The 23,332-nt window shown below is 52.3% G+C and overlaps 1 protein-coding gene across 3 annotated transcripts in view; it reads right to left on the reverse strand.

Annotated features, from left to right (window-relative positions):
* Window positions 1–13,819: 13,819 nt before the first annotated feature.
* PKD1L1 (polycystin 1 like 1, transient receptor potential channel interacting) overlaps window positions 13,820–23,332 on the reverse strand; it is a 126,684-nt gene continuing 117,171 nt past the window's right edge. For 2 of the 3 annotated variants that reach the window (XR_016021008.1, XR_016021006.1), the window contains exons 56-57: window positions 16,227–16,421; window positions 13,820–16,007 (exon numbers count right to left, since the gene is read on the reverse strand). The gene's annotated coding sequence lies outside the window, so the exon portion shown is untranslated. The remainder of the gene's footprint in view (window positions 16,008–16,226; window positions 16,422–23,332) is intronic. The other variant, XR_016021007.1, reaches the window with a different exon arrangement.

Below are 23,332 nucleotides of genomic sequence, written 5' to 3' on the forward strand. Positions count from 1 at the left end.
TGTTTTACAGTCTGAGATGCAAGCTGGACGCTGAACGAAAGACACTGTGTTGGTTTCCAGAAAAGAGGTTTTGGAGGAGCTGCACTAAACACCGGCTCGCCCCCCCCCCCCCCCAGTGTGCCCCTCACCAGCCCTCCAGGAACTGGGCTCTGATGTCCAGGTTGCCCCATGCTCACCCGTGTGTTACTCCCCTCACCCCCACGTCTCTGCAGCGGCCGGCAGCGCCCTGAGGGAATCACTGGGCCGGCTTCCTCCGAGTGCAGAACAGCACCCTGAAAACCCCAGGGCCCCCAGGGTGGTACCCCAAGAATCCCCAGCTGTTGTCCTCATTTCACATGTGGCAAAACTGCAGCTCAGAGAAGGTGGGTTGGCACCCACCCCCCGGGGCATCATGACCTGCCTGTGACTGAAACTGGACGCAGCCACTGAACGCGATGGCTTCACAGAATTTCCTCAGTAGGAGGTTTTGCTCAAACTATCTAAAGCTATGCAGGAAAGACATGCTCACATCTATAAACATTTATGTGCTTAGGAGGGACCGTGGAGGAAGGGAAGACCCTCACTGTGGTAACCAGGCTGTCTCCCGGTGGTAGGAGACTGACCGCTGCTAACCTCACGTTATACTTCCTTTAGTTTTCCACCATGGATGGGTTTGTAGTGCTTTCATAGTGTGAAGAAAAGAAGAGACAAAAACATGGCATTTGCAGTATTTCCAAAGGTTGTGTGCTGGCAGCTTTAGTCCCCACTCATTTCTGGGGCCTCTCTGTGAGTTCAGAGAGGGTGGGTCTGGGTTTTGCTGTCCGTCCCCCAACCACTGGACTACCTGTGGACACTGTTTCTAGGAAAAGCAGAGTTCACGTCTCCGAAAAGTGTGACATGCAGCAGCTTCTTCCCCCAGGTCAGCCCGTGGTTGGGAGGCCGAAATTCCTCCAAACAGCATGGGGAGTCCAACCTCCAACCTAGACGTAGCCTCCACAGAAGCGCTGGCCAGCATTCCTTACGGGACGAACCTTCCAACTTGTTCGCACCATTCAGTCTACAAGCTCTGCAGTCAACCGAGAGCCTTCTCTGTGTAATTAAGGAAGTCGGGGGACGGACCCCCTAGTGTGGGGTCACCATGATTTGAGAAGTGCCATTTGTCACAATAAGAACTGCTGCAGATGACAGTGACTTACATAGACAGTGAGGAAAAGGGCACAGTCCTGTTGGAGGAAGTGACATTCTAACAGCTGGCCGCACTGACCCCGCAGGCTGAGCACTGGGCCCCACTTCGCACCAGGGGCAGCACACTCGGCCGCCTGCCGCAGAGTGACCAACGGGTGACAGAGACCAGCTTCATTTTCGATCACGTGTGCTTGCGGAGGCAGCCTGGTGGCACAGGCGGGTCGCAGACAGTGGCCCCTCAGCACTTTGGGAAAAGTTCAAGTTCACATGAGGACTCCCACCACCAGGATGGTCATGGCCGTGCGCTGCCCAGTAAGAGCCTGTTCTGGTCACTCACATGCCTGCCGCAGCTCCAGGCTTCACCCCTCACACAACAATGGCCACAGGCCAGAGAAGGGCAGGAGCCGTGTCTCACGTTTGGTCACACGCTTGGTCACACAGAATGAGGAATCATCCCCAGAGCCCCAGAACAAACCAACGGCCTCCTCCTCCTGGCCAGGGTCCTGCTCCAGCCCCTCCTACAGCGACCACTGCCAACGCCAGGCGCCATGATCGAGGTCACCCAGAGTCCTTGCTAGGGCAGAGACAGCCCCACTCGCCCCAAGGCTTTTGGCCACACGTTCCTGAACAAAACCAGCATCCTTGGAGGAAGGAGGGCAGGGCTGGGAGCCCAGGGGACAGTGGAGCCAGCCAGGGCTGTGGGGCCAGTTGGGCACTGCAGGGAGCCTTCCCCTCCACCTGGCAAGCCGGCCAGTACCCCAAGGAGGCAAAGATAGAGAAGCAGGACTTGAAGGGAAAGACACATTTATTTCCTACTGGCTGAGCAGTTGGGGGGCAGTGGGTCAAGAGGACACAGGGCTGCACAGACAAAGGTTATTGGGGTGGGAGGCCCATAGGCAGGACCCCAAACTGCGTGGTGCCGACCCAGTTCAGTTTAGTACTACCAGCAGAAGCTCCTTTCTCTTTCTTTCTCTCCCTTCCTTTCTTCCTCTCCTTCTCCCTCCCTCTCTCCTCTTTTTCAAAATCTTTCAGTTCAACTGTTGTACGGGTGCCAACCATCCGCTGGAGGAAAGTTATGCTACTCTTTTCAGCCCTGGGAATTCATCAGCCCGAGACCCGTTAGCTCTCTCTCTCTCAGACTTTTAGTGTTTTAGTTGTTGCTGTTGTTTTTTGTGTCCGGTTTTTTAACAGATGAGGTCAGGAAGCGCCTGAGAGCAGATCTGAGGGGATTAATATGCATCGCTCCGTTGCTGCAGAAACAGGAAGTGCAGGGCTATATGAGAACGGGCAGCAGGCTGCCACGAATGTGCGCCTGGCTGTGTGGAAAGACCCACGTGGCTGCAGCTTCACGACCAGCTCTGCTCAGTGTGGCTGCGTCGGCCGGGTGGGGAATGCTTTGAAAGGAAGGGCAGCTGTTTCTTCTTCCTTGGCTGTGAGGCTGTCACGCAGACTCCCCGCAGGAACCCCAGAGCCCTGAGACCTGGCTCGGGGGCCATCACAGAGTAAGCCGGGATCCTCAGGGCAGCGGCTCTGAGTTTGCCGAGCACCCCAAGTCCTCAGGGGACAGAGCCTCCGTCATTCACCCGAGCTTTCTAAGGACATGTTACTGCGTGAACACTGGTACACACGGGCACCACGTGTCTCCCAAGTGACACTGGGAGGATAAGGGGCATGCCTCACGGGGACCCTTCAGGACACGCTTCTGGCTCACACTGAGGTTTAGAGCCAAGGCTTCTTGTAAACTGTTCTGATTGAACTGTTGTAAAAGCGGAGAGTGCACACAAGTCAAAATGTCACAGAAGGGATGTAAAGTGAGGGCTGCAAGTGTTCTCTTACACTCGAGTTCCCAGACTCTCCTCAGAACTTACAGCCCCAAACTGTACCAGGTGGACCATTCCAGAATTTTCTGAGCATGTGTGTGTGCATGTGTGTCCAGCACATATGTGTGTGGACGTGTGTGCACACACACACCATACACACACGTGTGCATTCAGGACACATGCACACGCCTACACAGAGTGCAGCAGTGGGCACGTGCCTCTGGTGAGAAGTTTGGGTTCCCGGGAGCCAGGTCTGCCTTAGGGACAGGGACACGGGGAGGCAGAGGGTGTGCCTGTGAGCCTCGGAGGGCAGTGGCCTGGCTCCAAGTCTGGCCTCCCTCTTGAAGCAGCTCTGACCTACCGCCTTCAACCTCGACTGGCATCTCCCCTGGGAGGTAGGGGTGCAGCCAGAGGGTTAACTGAGGGGACACCACTCAGCTCTGGGCCCCGGCGCAGCTACGTGCACTGGCTGTCTGAGCCGAGGCACCGAGTGACATCATGAAGCTGCCCCACTCCGCACATGCTCCAACGTGTCCCTGAGTGTGGTGACATCCCAGGACTGGTGTCCAGGTGCAGTCCGCTGTGCTGAGTGACGTCCCCAAAGCCTGTTGCGTCACGACCTGCTCAGAGGGCGCCTTCTCTGTGGTCTGCCCACAACACCCTCCCCGGCGGCCACCTCCTCCTGCTCCTGGACACCTGCGTGTCACTCTGTGAGTCTGTGGGTCCCAGGCACACCCCGCATGGTGCCCACTCCTTCTGTGTCCAGAATCTTGTGTTACGACACATAGGTTATACTTGTCGACAAATTAATTATAAATAAGTCCTCCCTTGTTTTTAACCCGAACCTTCAACCATGGCCGTCCCAAAGCCTCTGCCACTTCTGGAGCTCGTGACTCTGGAGGAGGTGTGAGCAAGAGCCACACAGGCCAAGGTGGCGAGGAGGCCGAGCAGCCTGATACGGCAGGAGACATGATGGCGGTCCCACGTCGCACAGACTGGAGTTCAGAAATGACCATGTATTCCTCCCAAGTGGCCGGAGGAAGCGCAGGGACCCTGACGTCAGGTCTGTGACATGCCGTCCCTGCCCTGTCTCCTGTCTTCCCCAAGGGACACACAGTGTGGGGCCGACCCAGCTCAGGGGCAATGGAGGTGAGGAACCCCTGCCCCAGGGTGACAGAAGAGCAGCTCCTGAGCCCACGGGGAAAGGCTGGCGCCCCGCGGCCCGGGCCCTGAAAGCCACAGCCGCCTCTGTGAAAGGCGCCCTGTAGGAGCCTGGCCACATTCATGTGTGAGGAGACATACTGGGGTCCGGGGAGGCTCTGAGCAGAGTGTGGGGCCCACGGGAAAGGCCCTGGGGCCAGACTTGGGCCCCACACTCCAGACTTGCCTCAGTTGCTGTGGCCTGAGGAGGTGGTGCCGTTTTCTCAGGTGAACAATCAGGTGAAAGTGGCAGGCGTGGCTGTGGGCTGTGGTCACCAGCCTGTGAGGAGGGAGTGACCATGTGGCTGCCAGAGTCCCCTGGACGCTGCCTCCACGGCCTGTGTCTGAGGGGAAGTGCGCTTTAATAAAGTCACTCATCCAATAAAAGCAACGCAAAGGACTTCAGAGCCCAAAGCAGCTGACTTCTCCCGTCCTACTCGGTCCTTTAACTCTCAGGATGGTTCATTATTTTTTCACCGAAATGTCAGGCAGGAGCATTTTCCAAGTTGCTGGCAGCCGCAGCCTGGAATGCATCCTTCCTCCCACTTTGGCGTTAGTGGTGGCTGTCGCTGAAAGGGAGAGCAGGGCCTCCCGCTGCCTCCGCTGTCTGATTGCCTCCGAGCGCTGGCTCTGTCTGTGAGAGAAGATTTCAGGCCGGCAGTTTGGGCAGTCTTAGGAAAACTCGTCTGAAAATGAATGCTTTCATGTTCAAAAGTTTCAACAGGAGACAGAGCCAAGTTCCAAGGAGGGAATGCCACTGAGCTGCCACAAGCTCTGTGTGGTGTCCTCCAAACAGATGGGGACAAGCCCTGTTACGTCCCCACGCCCACGGCCACTCAGCCTCCTCCCTCCCTCCACCTCGTCCCATTTTCTCCATTGCCACCTGCATTCCTAAAGAGCTTCTACAATTACTCATGAAGGAAACTGGTAAACAATTTCAGAGACCTGACTTTGTGCAGGAAGGCAAACAGCGTCCTTTTAATTCTCCACCCTCATTCTGTGCTGCTGCAGTCTTGTCACTTCTCCTCCCTGGTTCTGTTATGACAAACTTCCATATGTAGAAAACTTGCAAGAATGGTACCCCATGTGCCATGTTCCCCGCCTGGAACCCTTCATGGGATGTTTTGCCATATTTCCCTTCTCTACTTTTCATTTTTTTTTGAAAAATCTTGATTCAAAAGAGTACAGAACTTAAAAGTTTTACAGAACTGAAGTAATTTGATACATTTTGGAATCATATATTCAATCCAATTTTTTAAAAGTGAATATTTTCCTTTTTTTCTGAACCACTCGAAACTAAACCAAAACAAAATGCCACTTTCTGGTTGCAATCACATAGAGCTAACAGATAAGACATTGTGACAAATAAAGTTTTATAACCAAGTGCCAAAAAATAAAGGCCCATTTCTTTGCGATGGAAGCAAAGTAAAACAGTAAAGCCAGAGCTGTAGGAGGAATCTGCCCTCGGGGTGGCCCCAGGAGCAGGTGACAGAGATTAAGATGCTCAGGTGAGGACAGTGGTCATGATCCAGCCCTCGACAGGACAGAGGACCAACAACCACTCTGCATGAAGCCTGGACACTCAGTGTCCCCTGTCCTCACAAACTACAAAGAGATGGAGAAGCTGGCAGCCTTTCTGTGGCGTTTAGTCGGAAAGAAACTTACCCTTGTTTTTGTGATTTCCTTTTTAGATAGTTTATCATTAGTGTATGAAAACACACTTGATTGTTGTGTATTGATTTTATACCCTGTAACTTTGCTGAATCAATTACTAGTTCTAACAGTTTTCCTGTGGAATCTGTAGAATTTTCTACGTATGAAATTTTGTTATCTGCAAACAGAGATAATTTTATTTCTTCCTCTCCAATTTGGATACTTTTCTTCTTATCTAATTGCTATGGCTAGACCTTCCAATATTATATTGAGCAGAAGAGACAAAAGTGGGCATTTTTGTCTTGTTCCTGATCTCAGAGGAAAAGCTTTCAGTCTTTCCTCATTGAGAATCATGTTTGCTGTTTTTTTTTTCCTCCCATCATATGGTATTTATGTTAAGGTGGTTTCTTTTTATTCCTAGTTTACTGAGTTGTTTTTCTTAATCATGAACGAATGTTGACTTGTCAAACGCTTTTCTGATCCATTGAGATGGTCCTGTTGTATTTTTTTCTTCATCTGGTTAATGTATTTGTACGTCCATATCTTTCATCAAATTTGGGAAGTTTTCAACCATTATTTCTTTAAATAATCATTCTGCCCCCTTCTCTCTCTCCTCTCCTCTGGGACTCCCAAAATGCATATATTTGTCTACTCAATGGTGTCCCATAAGTTCCTTAGACTCTGTGTACTTTTCTTTGTTCTTTTGGGTCCTCAGACCCAATGATTTCAAATTACCTGTTGCAAGTTCATTGATTCTTTCTTCTGCCTGTTCTAGAATGCTGTTCAACACCTCAGTGAATTATTTTTAATTCAGTTATTTTATTTTTTGGTTCCAGAACTTCTCTCTTTTTTTTTTTTTTTTTTTGTTTGTTTGTTTAAATAATTTTTATCTCTTTTTAATACTTTAATTTTGTTCGTATATTGTTTTTCTAATGTCCTTTAGTTTTTTCCCTCTTTGAGCATGTTTAAGACAGTTGTTTTACAGTTTTCGCCCACAAGTCCAATGGGTGTTTTTCCTCAGGGATAATTTATGCACTTTATTTTCTTCCTCTGAATGGGCCTATTTGTTTGCATGCCTTGTAATTTTGTTGTTATTGTGAAAATTGGACCTCTTTCAGTCTGAAAAACTAGGGATCTCTTTCAGTCTTTGCAGATGGGCTCCGTGATGGGAAAGGGTGCCACTAATTAAGCGAGTGTGTTCTGAGCTTTGGGGTCAGCCTGCAGGGAAGGCTCGTGGTCACCTCAGGCCTTTCCTGGCACACTTCTCCCTTGGGCCTGTGTGTGTGCTTTTTCTCCTGTATAAACAGCTGCTTTTAAATGTAGTCATTTCCCAAAGAGTCTTACACCAGCTTCTTGGGGTTTTAGATGATCTATTGTACTCCTGTACTTGTAACGTTTTCTCCGCAGTCCCCCTGAAACTTTCATGGGCAGGGTCCACTGCTTCCTGGGCTTTTCCCAGACTGAGGTCCTAGCTAGGCCACTCTCTCCCTTCTGAGCTCCCAGTTTGGTAAGACAGAGGCCTGTCTTTCAGGCAGCTCCTGGGCATGTTAGCACACTGCACATCAGGCCACTCTGCTGCCTCTGATTTCAGGGATCTTTGGAAGCTGGGCCTCTGCTCTCTCCTGACTGCAGTGTGCTGAGGAGGGGGTGGAACAAGGGCAAGTAAAAGCATGGCAAGATTTCCTACCATTTTGAATGTGGCTTTTTCTTGTTTGGGTATTTGGTTGATTGCTGTAGACTTTTAAATGTTTTCCAGAGCTCCTATAAAGTTATTTTAGCTAGTCTGTAGTTTTTTCAGTGTTTCCACAGGGGAACTAGCCCACCACCCTGCTATGTCACTCCATGTTTATGCCTCTTTGAGTTTTGGTTTTGTTGTTGCAGCTGAAAGAGCCCTGGTGAATGCCTTCATTATACAGCTGAGCAAATTCAGTCTCAGAGAGGTTAGTGTCCAATATTCATAGCGACAACGTGATGACCTGAGACTCGAGCTCTGACTCTCTGAGTCCTCCAAAGCAGAGCTTCTAGAACTTTACATACACACAAAGTACCGGGGGCAGGAGGTCTGGTTAAAATGCAGATTCTGACTCATGAGGTCTGGGCTGGGACCTGGCACTGGTTTCTAACATCACCAACGTGAAGCTCACGCTGCTGGTCTGTGGACCACCAACTGAGCACGTGGTGATGAAGATAAGAGAGGCCTAGAGGGGATGGTGGCTCAAAGTTATCTCTAGTTAGTCTCTTCTGGATGTGAAGCGGTGAGTTGTTTTGCTGTATTACATGGCTGACTGAGATGGAGAACAAATGACCTAGGGTGGAATAGAAAAAAGAGTAGAGGCACACGTTTCCAGGCCCTCCTCCCTTGGCAGTGAACGTATCCTGAGTTCAAATGCAAGTCCCGTGCTTTCCCAAGCATTCCAGAAGCCCAGGCCAAGCCTTGGAAGACCCAGGCGGCCCCCATTGGCAGGGAGTCTAAGTGTTTTGAATAACAAATGTTGAAGTCTCCACTCTGGACCTGTCCTCCTCAGCTCCCTGAAGGTGGCATTCTGAAGTGGCTATGAAAGAAGTCCCCTCCCCATGTGACAACCTCAGGAGAGCAGGACCCTGCCTCCCACAGGAAGGCCAGTCCCTCTGTAAGTCTATCCATCAAGTGAGGCTGACGTTGTACCACAGGCGGAAGGCTGCTGCAGCGGGTGTCACGCAGAGGCCGTCGGGGAGCCTCCATGCCCATGAGAGGCACCTGTGCTGTGTTCACGCGAGTCAGCCAGCCGGGGCGCAGACCGTCTGGGTCCTACGGGGAGAGGAGTAGGAAGGTGGGCTGCAGAGGCTGGGCACAGAGTCCTGGCTGCCTGCTGAGCCAAACGGCACCTTTCCTCTGTTGGCCACAGGCCTGTGGATTCAGCCACATGATCCGAAACCACCCACAGTGCACGGAGCTGCCAGCAAGGCATACAGGGCCTGTCCCCAGGGGAGTGCTAGCCAGTGGTGGCTTTGATTTGGGCAAAAGTTAAATTATCTCCTTCCTCTAGACCAGCTAAGCTCATGAATGTGCAAAAGGAGGTGGTAGAAAAATGAGGGCTGACAGTGAAGCAGTTCTCATTCCCACCCTGCTGGCCCGGGCCCCACGGCTCTGGTCAGCAACAGACAGAAAGGCCAGGGCCCGGGACCACAGGCCTGCCCGCTGCTTCCTCCCAACTGGCCTTGCTGGGGGCCCTGCACTCTCTCACCTCCGGTTTCTTCATGTGGCACTGCCAGCTCCTCAGGAGTGCCCTGTCTAAATAGAGTCCTGTTATCTGGAGGAATTTGGAAATACGGTGTTAAGACAGCTTCGTTAAAAACCAGCGCGGCAGTGGAGAGAGGACCCGGTTATGGGAGAGTCTATGACTAACGTGCGCTCACACTGTGTCATCAGGCGGCCCCAGGGCCAGACTCTCCTGGTGGTGGAACCATTCGTTCAGTTCTTGATTCCGTCCACGTTTACTGAGCACAGCTCTGGTAGTAGTTCTGCAAGGCACTTACAGCCCCGGAAGAGAAAGCAAAATAGGCAAAAAAGAACGAAAGCAAGCCACCCCTCCTGCTGCTCTGGGGGAGCTCATAGCTGGACCCCCAAACCGACGCCATTGATTCACAGCTGACTTTTGATTTTTATGCCGCCTTCCATGCTTCATGACCAATCTCCGGGGAGCTGTCCTTTCCTTCTTGTCAGGAGAGAAGCTGCTCCAGAAAGGTCCTGAGTGGGCAGCACCCCCCTTGCCATGCCTGGGAGTGCTGGGCCTCAGGGGAGGGGGCGACGTCCTGCTCCGACGGCCTTCCTTCGTGCATTCCATGGAGGCTTCACAATTAGAGGTCCCCGCACCCATTTTCTGGACAATGCCGCACTAACAGACAGTAGCTGGCATGGTTCTGGATTATGAAATCAGCACTGAAAGCAGACATGACTACAAATCTGTAATTTCCCAGGCAGACCCATGGAGACCAGGGTTATGGGAAAGTCTCGGACTGCTGGGGGGCCCCAGTTCTGTGCAACTCCCTTCGCCCAAGACGGATGTGTGGGTTTGCTGTCTCGGCGAGACTTTCATCAGACCAAACCGCAGGAGACAGATAGCTTCCATTCCAAGATTTTGCTCTTGTTTTTGTTGAGAAAGCTGCATTGACATTTTAAAATGTATCTGTGTCCTTATCTGAAGATTGTCACCTAACTCAGGAATACATTTAAGATAGTTTGAGAGGATGAGAAATTTGGGTTTTGAAAGAAAGTATAAACTATCCACTTCTTTCACCACCCCAGAAAATCCTTAAAAAGAAGATTATCTATGGACAGAAAACTTTTTGAAATGCTGACTCGAGGCTCTGGCAGAAGACGCCCACACTGGGGCTGTTTGTAACCTTGTGGGGTTTCCGACCCTCTGAAAGGCCCAGAGGGAAGCCTGCCACACGCCCCCTCCCCCGTAGGAGTCCTCCCTGCTGGAGTGAACTCCTAATGACATGCACGAGAATCATGGATTCTGCGTCTCCTCTGGACCTTCCGATTAGAGCTTCGGAGCAGAGCCCAGAAATGTGCAGTTTAGTGGTCCTCACGGCGACTGTCCTAGCCCAGCACTCAGCACTGTCCCCGTACATGCTGTCCAGGACTTCGGTGAGGGGGCTGGGCCGCACCGACTGTCCTCGAATTCTCATTCCCCACAACGCAGCACCAAGACGCCTGCGGCCGGGCTCATGCGTGTTCTGGAACATCTGGTGTTCCCAGGAAAACGAGGCTCTCCAGACGGCTAGCGGAGGGTCAGAGGTGGGAACCCCAACCTGAGGCTTCCAATAGCCAAAGATGGAACAGTTTGAGCATCAAGATGAAAAAAGACCTCTGGACCAGATACATCAGTCACTTTAAAATCCGGGAGCTCATCGTGGCAAGAAGCAAAGACGCTGTCACCTGAAAGATGCCAGGGAACCAACACCTTATAAGTAGCAATCGCGCACCTGTCCCGCTTTCCCCTCTGGTGACAGGAAGCTGCACTTGTGCCCCTGAGGGAAGGGCCACGTTCCACGCGTCTCTGCAGCCACCTCGAGCCTCGCAGTATGTGGTTTGATTAAATCAGGAGTATGAGGCATTTCTCCACCAGAAAGCCTTCCCTCCATCACCATAACGATCTCAACTGAGGGAGGGAGGGCTCGCTCCCAGCTCTCACTAGGACACCGGCTGCTGTGTGTCCTGACTTTGGGGACGACTGGAGTCCCTCATGTCCCATCTCGGGTGATTGGGGATGTTGTCAGCTTCCCAACTTCCTAAGTAGCCCCCACGTGCTATGATTTTCAGCCTACAGCTACCCCATCCTGCGAAGTCCGCCGCAGGCCCTGTGTCTGGCTTTGCTAAACTGGCTTTGTCCCAAGAGCGTCCCCAGTTACACCTTGTTCCGTGAGGAAGTAACTATGCCTGAGCCTAGAATGGCCCTGGAAAGCCCAGTGAGCTTCCTGTCGGGGCTATGTGACTGGCCAATGTCATGGTAAGCCCACAGACACACAGCGTCTAGGGTGACCCCTGCCTGCCCTTACCAGTCCCCTCCAAACAGCCCTACAGACAGCAGGCTCCACGGTGTCCTATCAGATGGTCACAGCATTTCTCAGGAGAACTCCAGTCATAATGTAATTGTTTCAACACAAAGCCGCACAACAGTCCCATATGAATTATGGACTAAATACCCAAGTCACAAGAATTTTGTAAAACAAATCACGAGTTATATACAATACCGCAGGCAAATATAAAGTTAGCCCAGTCCTGTCCCCAGACGGCTCAGTAATCAGGGGTCCTCTAGGGGAAATGTTTGAGAACCAGACAAGCTAAAGGGACAGGAAGAGGTGGGGGCCTGTGTACAACTTGCTGCCAGAGGCCTGGCTTCCCTCCCAGCTCCATCCCTCAGGAGCCTACAGAGAATCCCAGGGGTTCAATTTTCTCAGCCAGAAAATGGAGGAATAGGACTTTTTTCAAAGGATACTTGTGAGATTTCAGTTTTTAAAAAGAACCCAACAGCCCTACATGCATACTGACTTTCCTCTTTTTCTAAAATAGGCAGCTTCACATCTTTTCCTGCCTTTTGCCTTGTTACTGAGCTTTAAGAAGACGAAACTGAGATTTGACATAAAATGTACGGTCAGTTTTTCCGTCTATAATTTCCGATGCCCCTGGAGGTCACTGTGGGCGTCCTAGGACTTGGGGCCGGCTATGTCTGTGGTCTCACCATCCGGTGAGACCAGTTCCAGGCCAAACTGTGGCTTATGATGCAGCCTTTGCTCTGATTGCCTAACTGCTTATTTCTTACTTCGGTTTTCATACCGTCCAACCCCACATTGACACCATGCTGTGTGTCTGGACTCCGGGATGGGGCCACAGCTGACCACTCCAGCCCTCCAGCCCCCAGCCCCACCTGGACACGCCCACTTCTTACCTGGTGCTGTTCTTACTTGAAGCAGCTCTCCAGAGGCTCTAGCTCATTCCAGACGCACAGCTTCAGGTCACCTTTGAGTCCCAAGGGCTCCAGGAACCTTCCTTCTTCTGGCTCATTCGGGATCCTAGCCGTACCTGCATAGGGCCCACCTCACCTGGACAACAGGAGCTGAGGCTCCCCAGGTGTGATCTGCCCAAGCTGGCTGCAGTCACAGGCCTGGGGCTCCCTGCGGGGACACTGTCCTGCAGGGTCCACAAGGAACGCTTCACACAAGTCTGATTTCACACGAATTGTGCTTAAATGACCAGGTCTCGCGAGATGAATTAGAGCAGCATGTTGATTGCATTACGTCACCTGGGTTGACTAAAAAGAGAGTATATTAACATATTACAACTTCTCAGTCTGGGGGAGGGGTCAGGCATCCCTGTGACATGATACAGACGCTGAATCTTGCCTAAAACCACGATGCTCCTTTCACGCTGAGTATTGAAATGATTTCTCCTTCCTTCTCACAGAGCCCACAAGCTGTTAGGAAGCACATCTTTTTTGGTTTTATTTTGGTGCAAAAATTAGTGGAAACAAATGTGAAGGCACAGGATTGTTATTAACGCTGGTAACAACTTTTCAATAAGCCAGAAATTTGCCCCAGACCCAGTGTGCCACCCCGCCCACTCGCCCTGTCTGTCGCAGCAAGACCTCGAGAAAACGGCAACATTGTAGAACAGTTGCATCTTGTTCTGAGCACAGGTCTCTAAAATAGACCCAGGGACGGAAAATTACAGGATGTCAGTGTGATTTCAGGGCTGCTCAGGTTCCCACAGGCCAAGCCCTCGCCTGTGTAACAGATGGCTCTGAGCCACGTCCAGCGCACCTCACTTTCAGGAGAGTCGCTGGGTTGCCCAGTCCTGCGCCCCTGAAAGCAAGGGGGGAGGAGGCACCGCTCACCTGAGGCTGCAGAAGGCTGTTGTCCCCCATCATTGGTGTCCAGCCCCGAGGAGGGCCACCCAGGGACCCTGAGCAAAACCCACACTGTGTGCCCGCCAGACCCTGTCTCGGGGTTCGGGGTTGGGGTGTGGTGTAGGCTGTGTGCCCAAGCCTCACACCCTTCTCAATTCTTGCGCTTGGCAGGAGGTGGCCCAGGGCAGCTGGATGGCAGGGTGCTGACAAAGTCAACAGACAAAGGCGGCTCTGGGAGTTGGCCCTCGTGGTCTGAAGGGTGGTTATTTGTGGGCACAGGGAGGGCCGGGCCCTGGGTGGCCCTGGGGTGGTCTGGACTCCCGGACCTCAGTTCACGTTCTCTTCCGGGCCTGGGAGGCGGTTCCAGGGTGTGTCCACTTCCTGATAATTCATTAGGACTTTCTGTGTGTGTCTGTTGTCCATTAAGGTTTGAAAAAAATCCCAGGGCTCTGCTCTCCCAGGAAACACCCCACGGAGGGAGGAAAAAGGCAGTAAACCAATTAACAGTGATGACATTGCTATCAATTTCATTGGACATTTCCTCGTGGCAAGCCAGAAAAAAATTTTTTAAATTAACTTTTAAAAAATGCATCAACAAGTTTTCCCAGTTTTATTGCGATATAATTGACACACGACTGTACAGGGTGTACGTGTAAGGTATGCAGCATAGAGACCTGACTTGACATGGATTGTGAAATGGTCACCACGAGAGGTTTGTTAGCATCCATCACCCCATAGACACACAATGAGGAAAAAGATATTCTTTCCTCGTGGTGGGTGTGCTCATGGTGTGCTCTCCCAGCCACGTGAGCGTGGACCACACGGCAGTGCTGGCCGTGGCTGCGTGGGCATCACGGCTCTGGGACGTTCTCATCTTCTACCCGGAAGCGTGCACCTTCTGACCCCTTCACCCACACCCCACCCCCACCTGTCGCCTGCTGTTCTCTGTATATGAGTTTAGTTTGTTTTCATGTTTTTTTTAAGGTTCCATATTAAGAGGGATCGCGTGGTGTTCGTCTCTCTCTCTCTCACTTACTTCACTTAGCATAATGTCCTGGGGTCTATCCATGTTGTCGCGAAAGGCGAGCTTTCATTCTTTTCTATGGCCAAGTACTAGTCATATACACATATACATACGTAATTTCTCTATCCAGTCACCCGTTGATGACACTTAGGCTGCTCCCATCTCTTGGCTGTTGTGAATAGTGCTGCAATTGGGGTACACTTTTTTGAATTGGTGTTTTGGATTTCTTTGGATAAATACCCAGAAGTGGAATTGCTGGGTCATAAGGAACTTCTAGTCCTAATTTTTGAGGAGCCGCTATACTGTTTTCCATGGTAGCTGCACCCATTTACATCCCACCGACAGTGACAGGGTGTGTAAGGTGCGGTCACACTTATTCATTTCTGGAGTGTCCATGGTGTTTCTGCACTACAGGGCAGAGGTCAGTGTTCAGCTGTACGGCCCACAGAGTGTTAAATAGGTGCTACCTGGCCCCTTATAGAAAAGTTGGTGACGCTGTTTTGGAAGCTAGCTCTCCTTTCTTACCTGTACACACTTTAGCTTCTGTTACATTTGAGCCAGCAACACTCCCAAAGTTTCTTTTCCCGCTTGTGCCCAAAACAGATTGGGTGCATTTTGAGAATCTGTGCGAGCAGAGAGAGGGTTTGGCGAGCTGGTCAGAATGCTGACAGAGCTGCAGCCAAGGCCGGAATGGCAGCTGGGCCTGCCGCCTGCCCTGCTCCACGTCCACCTGCGGCCAAGTTTGTGGCCTCCAGCTTCTGGTTTCGTGATTTCATTTTCGGTGTTCACGTTATTCTTAGCCTGAGTGTGACACTTTCTGTCAGCAACATGCAAATTGAAGGCTGGCACAGGTGTCTGGAAGGTTACAACCCGAGTGTCAGCAGTGAGGGTAGGATTGCCGAGGGGTTGATTTTTTTAACTTTCTTGACTATATTTTTTGAGTTTTCCTTGACAAGCTGGCATTGTCTTGTAAAGAAGAAAATCCTTTGCAGCATGTTTGCAAGAAATGCAGGCATCCACCAGCTCCCTCATCTTAGAGTGGGGCCAAGTAGTGCTCCTTTGTCACCAGCTGTCACAGGCTTAGCTTACAAATGGTTACATTTGTAAGTACCTTCTGCAGCCTGGAGGCTGGGATGTGGGGGGTCGGTTGTGGGCCCTGCATCTGAGGCTCTAGTGGGGAAGAGAGAGGTTTCCATATGCAACCAACAATCAAAATGGTGCAGGCAATGATGGAGTGACGTGCCCGGTTCTGGGGACAGGTAGAGGGGGTGGTGGCAGACCTCTGGGGGGCCATGGGACGCACTTCTCCAGGCAATGGTGGGTGAGCTGGAGTCTGCCAGAGCGGGGGCCGGGAGGGCGTGGGGGGTATGCAGAGGGGCTACTGGTTTATTGGCCGGGCTGGATTACGGATACTTTCAACAGGACTGGCTTGAAGGATCTGTGTTATGGAATGAAAGCTGGAAATACTGAAGTCAGTGAAAAGTCAGCCCCACCGTGGAGGCCCCATTTCCCGTGTCCACCAGCAGTGTGAAGGGGCGTGGTGTCTTTGCGCCCTCACAGTGTGTGGGGTCATCACGGTTTTTGTTTCAGCCGCTCTGATAAGTGTGTAGAGCTGCGTCTCGTGGCCGTAATTTGCACTTCCCTGGTGGCCGATGTTGGGGCCGGCTCTGCATGGCTAACGTGTCGCCCTTGTGTCTTCTGTGCTGAGATGTCCCTGGGGGCACAGTATTCCTTTTGCTTGCTTTCCCGTGACACCTGGAGAACACATTCATGGTCAGATGTGGGGGGAGGACGGGCAGCCAGGGAGACATCTGTGGTGAAGGGACAGCTCTGTGTCTAATTGCTGTGGTGGCAAAGCAAATATTCCCATGGGAGTAAGGACACAGAACTACACCCATTGAACCAAGGCCGGGCTCCTGGCTTAGACACTGAACTAGTCATGGAAGACGGGAAACTGGGAGGGCGTACACGCACCGCTGCAGGAGCTCCACAGGCTCGGTGGGTCTGTCACTGCCTCCAGTTACGAAGTTCAAAGCCAAGCCAGGACCGACCACTCTGATTGTAGGACCATCAAACCCACAGTCAGCGTTTTACCTCTTCCCCCAATTAGTGATCTGCTCATCGTCAAATAGCCACATCTCTTCACTTGACATTCGGGCTCCGTGTTCCCTGAGGAAAACACATAAAACCAGAATGTGGAAACACTGTCATGTCACACCTAAGGAATGTGAAGATGGAAATAGGAGCCCCCACCAGGACACTGAGAAGTGCGGGAGCCAGAGGGGCAGCCCCCCACCCCCCTATCCCAGTCCCTGTGGCCACATCTATGCTAAGTGACAATCTGTCCTAATGAGAAGTAATAAAGGACAATTGTCCCCGGAGTTTGACAGGTGTTTCTCACACTTGTGCATAAACAAGCGGGGCCACCCAGCTGGCCTCTGGGCGCAGCCGAGAATCCCGCTGTTGAAACAGGAGAGGGCGCATGACAGGGGCCAGGGGAAGACCAGGGACCTGGAGTGGCCTGTCCCCCATGGAAAGGCCACTGAAGAGAGGCCACAGGTAAAGGGGCTGTGAGGGGCAGTGTGTGCCCACATGGATAACACCTCCTGGTGACATCAAGCAGAGCCAGGGTGACAGAGGCACTCCATGGACACCGACCCGTTTCTGCGTGGTGCAGGCCCAAGTGCAGGATCCCTGGGCAGAGCCAGGCACCCCAGTGTCCGTCCAGCCAAATTCAGGGCTAGAGCCTTAGGGGCCGTCCTTCCTGCTGGGTCGCTGTCACTGAAGGGGCCCTGCTCATGGGGCCTGGAGTTGGCCCCGTAACAGGCCTGGGCGCAGGGGACACACATTAGAAAGTGGGGGGGGGGCAGGTGGAGCAGAGGGACACACATGCTCATACACAGTCACACAATGGTGGTGGCCGCTCACGGCAACGACGCCGGGAGGCCGTGTTAGGGATGGGGGTCCGGTTGTGGGGTTCCCACTCAGAACGTAGAGGCCCCAAGCCAGAGCAGAGAGACCAGGCCCCAAGGGACCACGGAGCTTCTGGCCGAGCCCAGGGGCCTTCACATTTCCTTGGAAAGCCCTCCCAGGCCACTGGGACACTGTCGGGGTTGCTTAAGCAGCCCCCGATGTGGGGCCATCACAGCAGCCGGCTGAGGACACTGATCACAGCGAGAGTGGGAAGGAAGCTGGTGGTCACAAGGGCCGCCAACAGGTGCTTTCGTGCCTCGGACGACGTTCCTCCCGCCGACAACCCCCCCCAACACTGGCTTGTTTTAAGGACTCAAGAATGGGTGTAAAGGAGGAGCTTAAGCTGGAGAGAAAGGCACACAGGACAGGGAGTGGGGCCCCCGCCCCCACCTCAGGAAGTGACAGGTGGAAGGACCGGGAGGAGTGTCAAGTCCTAAGTTAAGGACGGCAGCAGGCGGCTTTGGGTCCAGCGGCGCCTGGAAGGGTCCCAGACAGTGTGAGACGGGGCGGCGGCCGGCAGGGCATCCGCAGGTGGGCAGGAGCACGGGGTGGCTGTCAGGTCGTCAGCACAAGGCGCATTGCTCAGGGCCCCCACAGGTGGCCGCAGAGTTTGGCAGAGCTATAAACCCCCCCCCCGCCCCCCCAGCACAGTGCTGGCCTGCCCCTCCCCCCAGGGCCCAGCCTGACGGGACTGGCAGGCAACTCCAAGGACAGCTTGTTTCCATCATGTTTGGAGATGACTTTTCCGTTCACTGTCCTATTTATTAACTAACTGTTCATTGTGGAAAACTTGGGAAGTACTGAACTCCAGGAACAGAAAGTTGAAAGCCGTATGTGATATCTACACCACGATGCACATGTATCTGACACGCGGGGATGTTTAGTGACACACAGTTAGTGGACCAGACAGGCGTCCGTAGGGCTCTCGGAGCCCTGCTTGCTGCGAACGTGAGCAGTCACAGTCCCTGCTCCTTACCTGAGTGGGCTCTGCATAGTAACTGAGCAAACACACATGCGTGTTTAGGTACATGCACTCTACTGCTACTGGCTGCAGGCTCAGTCAGCTACCCCTCCTGCCTGCAGCATTAATTAGTACAGGCAGGGCAGCTTGCTTTAACTCTCTGGGCACAGCTTTTCATTTGCAAACTGAGTTGTGAGCATGAAGCGAGCGAGCAGACAGATCCTGGACAGCAGACGAATTAAGGAACACTTACTTCGCTTCTCCTTTTCAACCCTAGTAACCACTGCAGAACTCCCCCGGACACCTGCTGTCCGTCCGAGTTTGCTGACGACTGAAATACCAAGTAAGGGCCGTCCTATCCTTCCTGGTTCCAACCACCATGACCTAGGGGATTGTACAATCTAATCAAACCCGATTTTTATTTAAGAAAACGGTATTAACCTCGCTGTTATTCTAGTTTCAAAACTACCTTTCTTTTTATTAACAGATAACCCCCAAATCATTAGTCCTTTCTTACACTGAGCATTTGCAGAGACAGGTTTTTTAAATGTGCGAATACTCCAGGCTCATGACACCCAGGAATTCCTAACCGCGAGGCTGGCAGCCCCACGAGCGAGCGTGCGCTTGGGCTGTCCTGCGCTGTCTTCACAAGCTGGGGGCTTAGCTGGCTCTGCTTAAACAGAGCTGCTACATGAAATACTTTAAAGACACACGATACAGTTATTTACTTGTATCTTTGATATATAATTCTGAACATTTAAATATGAATTTTTTGGCTCTTATTTTAAAAGGCTGATTTATATTAGATACAAGCAGAAAATTCAGCTTTTTCCAAAAGCAACCCATAAATTTTTAAATCGTATTTCACTCATATTAAACATGTGGTTATTGTATTACTTAAAAATATCAAAAAAGGTTATGACTTTTAGAAAGGCCACAATGCTGGTCCTTATTTAAACAAAAGCAGGGTGAGGGTTGCTGGGTGAGCGTTCCTTCCGTTATTTTTCTTGGGTGTTTTCCGTGTGCTTCATTGTAGAAAGCCCACACGAGGAAAAGCACAACTTTGTCTTCGAGTCATAGAACACGATTTTCTCTCTCATTTCCAATTGTGACAATTTTTAACATTGGGTAGTTTTATTTCTTAAACGACTCATTTAAAACTAAAGCTGTCAGTGTTTTGAATGAGCCATTCCAAAGAGCTGGTGGTTTACCACAACCTCTGCCTCTCAGCTGGCCTGTTCTCCCCCCACAGCCGAGCGAGTGTCGGGAAGACAGAAGATGACACCTGGGCAGACGGACAGAAGCAACGATCGGGAGGAGCCAGGTGAGGCCACGGCTGGAAGACATGGCCGCAGAGGAGCCCACCGAGCAGACCTGGGCATCTGTGCAGGTGGGGGCCCCCGCAGCTGCAGCTCTCATTTGGACCATCTGGACCGCACCTCTTCCCTCCGGGCATGCCAAGCTGCGTGATGACTGACTGGCCACTAGCACCCCTGGGTCACGCCTGCTTTTCTGGTCACTTGTCTGCTGCCTCTCACTCCACTGCCCAAGGCTGCCTCTCACTTGTCACACTCACCAGGATAATCTCCTCTACTCTCAGGGCTGCAGTCGTGTGAACCCCAAACTTCACTCCCAGCGCCGTCTCTTCCTAACCTCAGCCCCAAGGCACCTTCACATTGCACCGTCCATCAGTGGACCAGCCATGCAGCTCGCTGTATGTGACACTCCTCGTGCATTCTATGTCACTTGGAGGCCGTACTCTTCCCCCGCGGGCTAGTCTAGAATAATTAGTCTGTTCACTTGGTCTGTGCCAGTGACTCATCCAGTTAGTCATGAGTTTTGTTCTGTTGATTTTATTTCCTAGATGCCCCTCACAACCATCCACTCTTCTCTATTCCAACCGTATACCTTGTACAGACCATTCTCGAATCTCGCACCTCACCTTTAAAAGAGCTGCTTAGCTGGTTTCACCTCCTCCGCCCCTAATTAACAATTGACAGCACAGCCAGAGGTCCTCCTGGAACACAAGTCGGGTCCTATCTCTTCTCTCATTAAAATGGTTCAGTGGCACTCCCTGTCATTTAAGGAAAGCCCACACTTCTTAGGTGACGATCACAGAAAGTGCCATCAATGGCCTTGGGCCTTTCCCATTGGGTGGGGGCTGGATTGATGCTGAAGTGGGAGGGGCATGTATCTGCCGCAGCTCTGGGCCTGAGACTTATCCCCAGGGTCGGAATTCCCAGAGAAGATTCACAGGCAGAATGCTGTGCAGTTGAGTTTCCAGGCACACCTTTGCCGTAGTTTCCAGGCACACCTCTGCCGTGTGGCGTTTTGTGCTAAGTTCGACGGGGTTTCCTGTAAACCATGGTGGAATGCATTCCCGCTATGAGGAGTGACAGAGTCCCGTGTGGGTTCCATTCCCAGAAATCCTTAGTCGCCACCACTGGAGGCATCTGTTTTCTGTTGTCAAGAATTAAATCTGCGTGACCTGGGGTCTCCTCTGGCTTTAAGTGCCAGAAAACTTGGAGCAGATATACCGGCCAGGAATTGTAACGCGCTCAGCTCTGCTGTTAGACACGGCAAGCGCATTTGCTTCCTTCAGCCGACTCTTCGCTGACCCCAGAAGACATTCCCGCCTTGTTTGCTCTCTAACAACCTAGGAGGCACCTTGTGGTGGGAGACTCAGAACATGGACACTCGGACACTCGGCCTCCTGACTCGTTACGTCCTGGTTAGTACCTTCTAGTCTTTACCCACGTGTTGTTGTTTTTTTTACACAGTTACGATTTTCACCCAACAATATCAATAAATCCTGTCCCTCTGCCTTCTCCCTGGACCTCTATTCCTGTTAGTTCTGTCTTGCTCAGATCCCCACACTCTGAGGCCAGGATGACTGCATTCTTCCTTTTTGTGCCCTGTGCCAACCAGCTTCCAAATCCCCACCAGAGCCACCTTTCCAGGGGTCGTGTGGAGGGTCAGCTGTGTGACGAGAGAGGGCTTTTCTTCATGCACATGTGCACATGTATGTTACTCACGGAAGAGAACTATCATATTAAGCCTGGAGTTTGCTGATGGGGGAGATGCAGGTGGTGACAGTACTGAAAGATTCAAATGTAGACAGAGATTCTAGAATATCTTGGAAGAGAGGAATTGAGGATCTCAGTCACTTCTGTCTGAAATTCTAAGCGTAATAGGATTTTAAATGAATTTGCCCTATTGCCTTGGTGTCACCTAGAGGCCCCTGGAGGCTGAGCAGAGTAGGTAAAGCACGGCAGGTACTGTGTCACCTGCTGTAGGACTCAGCTCGTCACCTTCTTCCAGAACCTGTGAGAAAGGCAGGAGAGGTTATTTTGGAGAGAATTGCTGGTGTACTGTCTCCCTCCATGTGGGACTGAGGGGTACGGCTCCACTGCCTCCACCTGCCCACTGAGTGAGGGGCCATTCATTCAGGAGAATCACCGGGGGAGCTGGACATGTCACCAGGAGTTGAGAGCCATCGAGATCTCATACCCGATTCTCACCAGGAACGTCTCACGGGGAGCGGTGGCTGGAGCAGCGACAAGCGGGAGGGAGCAGGAAGGGCCCCATTCCCCCGGACGGAGGGGTGAGGCTGTGGGTTTCCATGGGCTCGGTCACCCTGACCGGGATCCGGCGCTCACCTGCGTCCCTTCTTACGGGCACTGGGGACGTTGCACTGCCCCCAGGCCGCCTGGGGTTGGATGTGGCCACGTGACCTGCTTTGGCTCTTAGAAGAAGTGATGGGAGTCACTTGCAGGTGGAGGTTTTCAGAGCCGACAGTTGATTCGCTTCTTTCTTTCTGTTCTGATGACCGTGGATGAGTCCTTGGTGGCTTCTCCTTCAGCCTGGGGCCTGGCGTGTGGATGACGCACAACAGAGCCCCCTGCCAACCCACAAGGGTCAGGGAGCAAGACCCCGCTTTTGTTACTGCAGCAACCCGGCCCATCCTGACTGATACGGCCCAGAGGATCAAGGTCACCCCACAGACAAGGGGTCTGAAGACGCAAGGCTGAGCCAATGTTGGGGGACACAATTCAGGGTGAGGAGATGCTGTCCCCTCAGGAAATGGCTGCTCTGACGAATCCACAAACGCGTCTCCTGAGAGAGGGATGACGTGGCCACCTGCCATAGCCAAAGGGCATGGGTTTCTGCTGTGTCACATAAGTAAGACCTTTCAACATTTGTTTTCTCCTCCTTCCTGTCTCCCTGGAGAAACCTGCTGCAAGAGTGAGAAATGGTGCAGGAAGAGGGGCAACTCGGTGTCACAGTCTGCTGGCCATAACAAGGGCAGCTTAAACCAGTCATTTATTCTCTCACATCCTGGAGGCTGGACATGTGAGATCCAGGTGTGGGCAGGCTGGTCCCTCCCGACGCCTCTCCTGGGGGTGCAGACGGCATCTTCTCCCTGTGTCCTCACACGGCCATCCCTTTGAGCGTGTCTGTGTCCTCGTCTCCTCTTTTTATAAGGACAGCAGTCAGCCTGGATTAGACCTCATTTAACCTTAATCACCTCCCTACAGGCCCATCTCTAAGCACCCTGAGGGTTCGGGCTTCGACATGTGAGTATTAGGGACGCGATTCAGTCCACAGCAGTGGCTACAGATGGGCTATGTTGACCCCGCCCATCTTCTCAGCCAGACTCAGACCTGGAGGAGAGAGGACACCCTGAGAGGAGACCAGACCAGGCGTGTTCATACCTGGAAGTAGCATGTGTTTTACTCTCGGTGCTGCTTGAACCAGGTGGTGAGTTAGCCGTCTTGTTTAAAGGGCACTACTGAGAAAACACACTGCTTCCTGCTCTGACGGACTGAATGCCACCTGTTCCATGGGTTGGAATAGATTTCACAGAAGACTTTGAATCTGAATGAGATGAACCATGGAGCTTCCACCCAGCTTAGTGTCTGGCCCACGTGAGGCTAAGACAGAGTCCAGATCAAAGTGCTGCCTGGCAGGGGGCGGGGGGGGGCACCACTGGAGGTGCCCGCGATCCCTGCTCGTTCTTCGGAGGGCCAGGCGGAGTGAACCTGGGAGCCCACATTCCATGAGCAGCTCCCTCGGCCAAATGCCCTTGATTTCCTTTGTTTCCAGAAACAGTGAGCTATATCAGCAGCTAAACACTGACTCTGAG

This window comes from Rhinolophus sinicus, chromosome 4, assembly GCF_057876585.1.
Source record: "Rhinolophus sinicus isolate RSI-liver-muscle chromosome 4, RSI-T2T, whole genome shotgun sequence".
Lineage (NCBI taxonomy): Eukaryota > Metazoa > Chordata > Mammalia > Chiroptera > Rhinolophidae > Rhinolophus > Rhinolophus sinicus.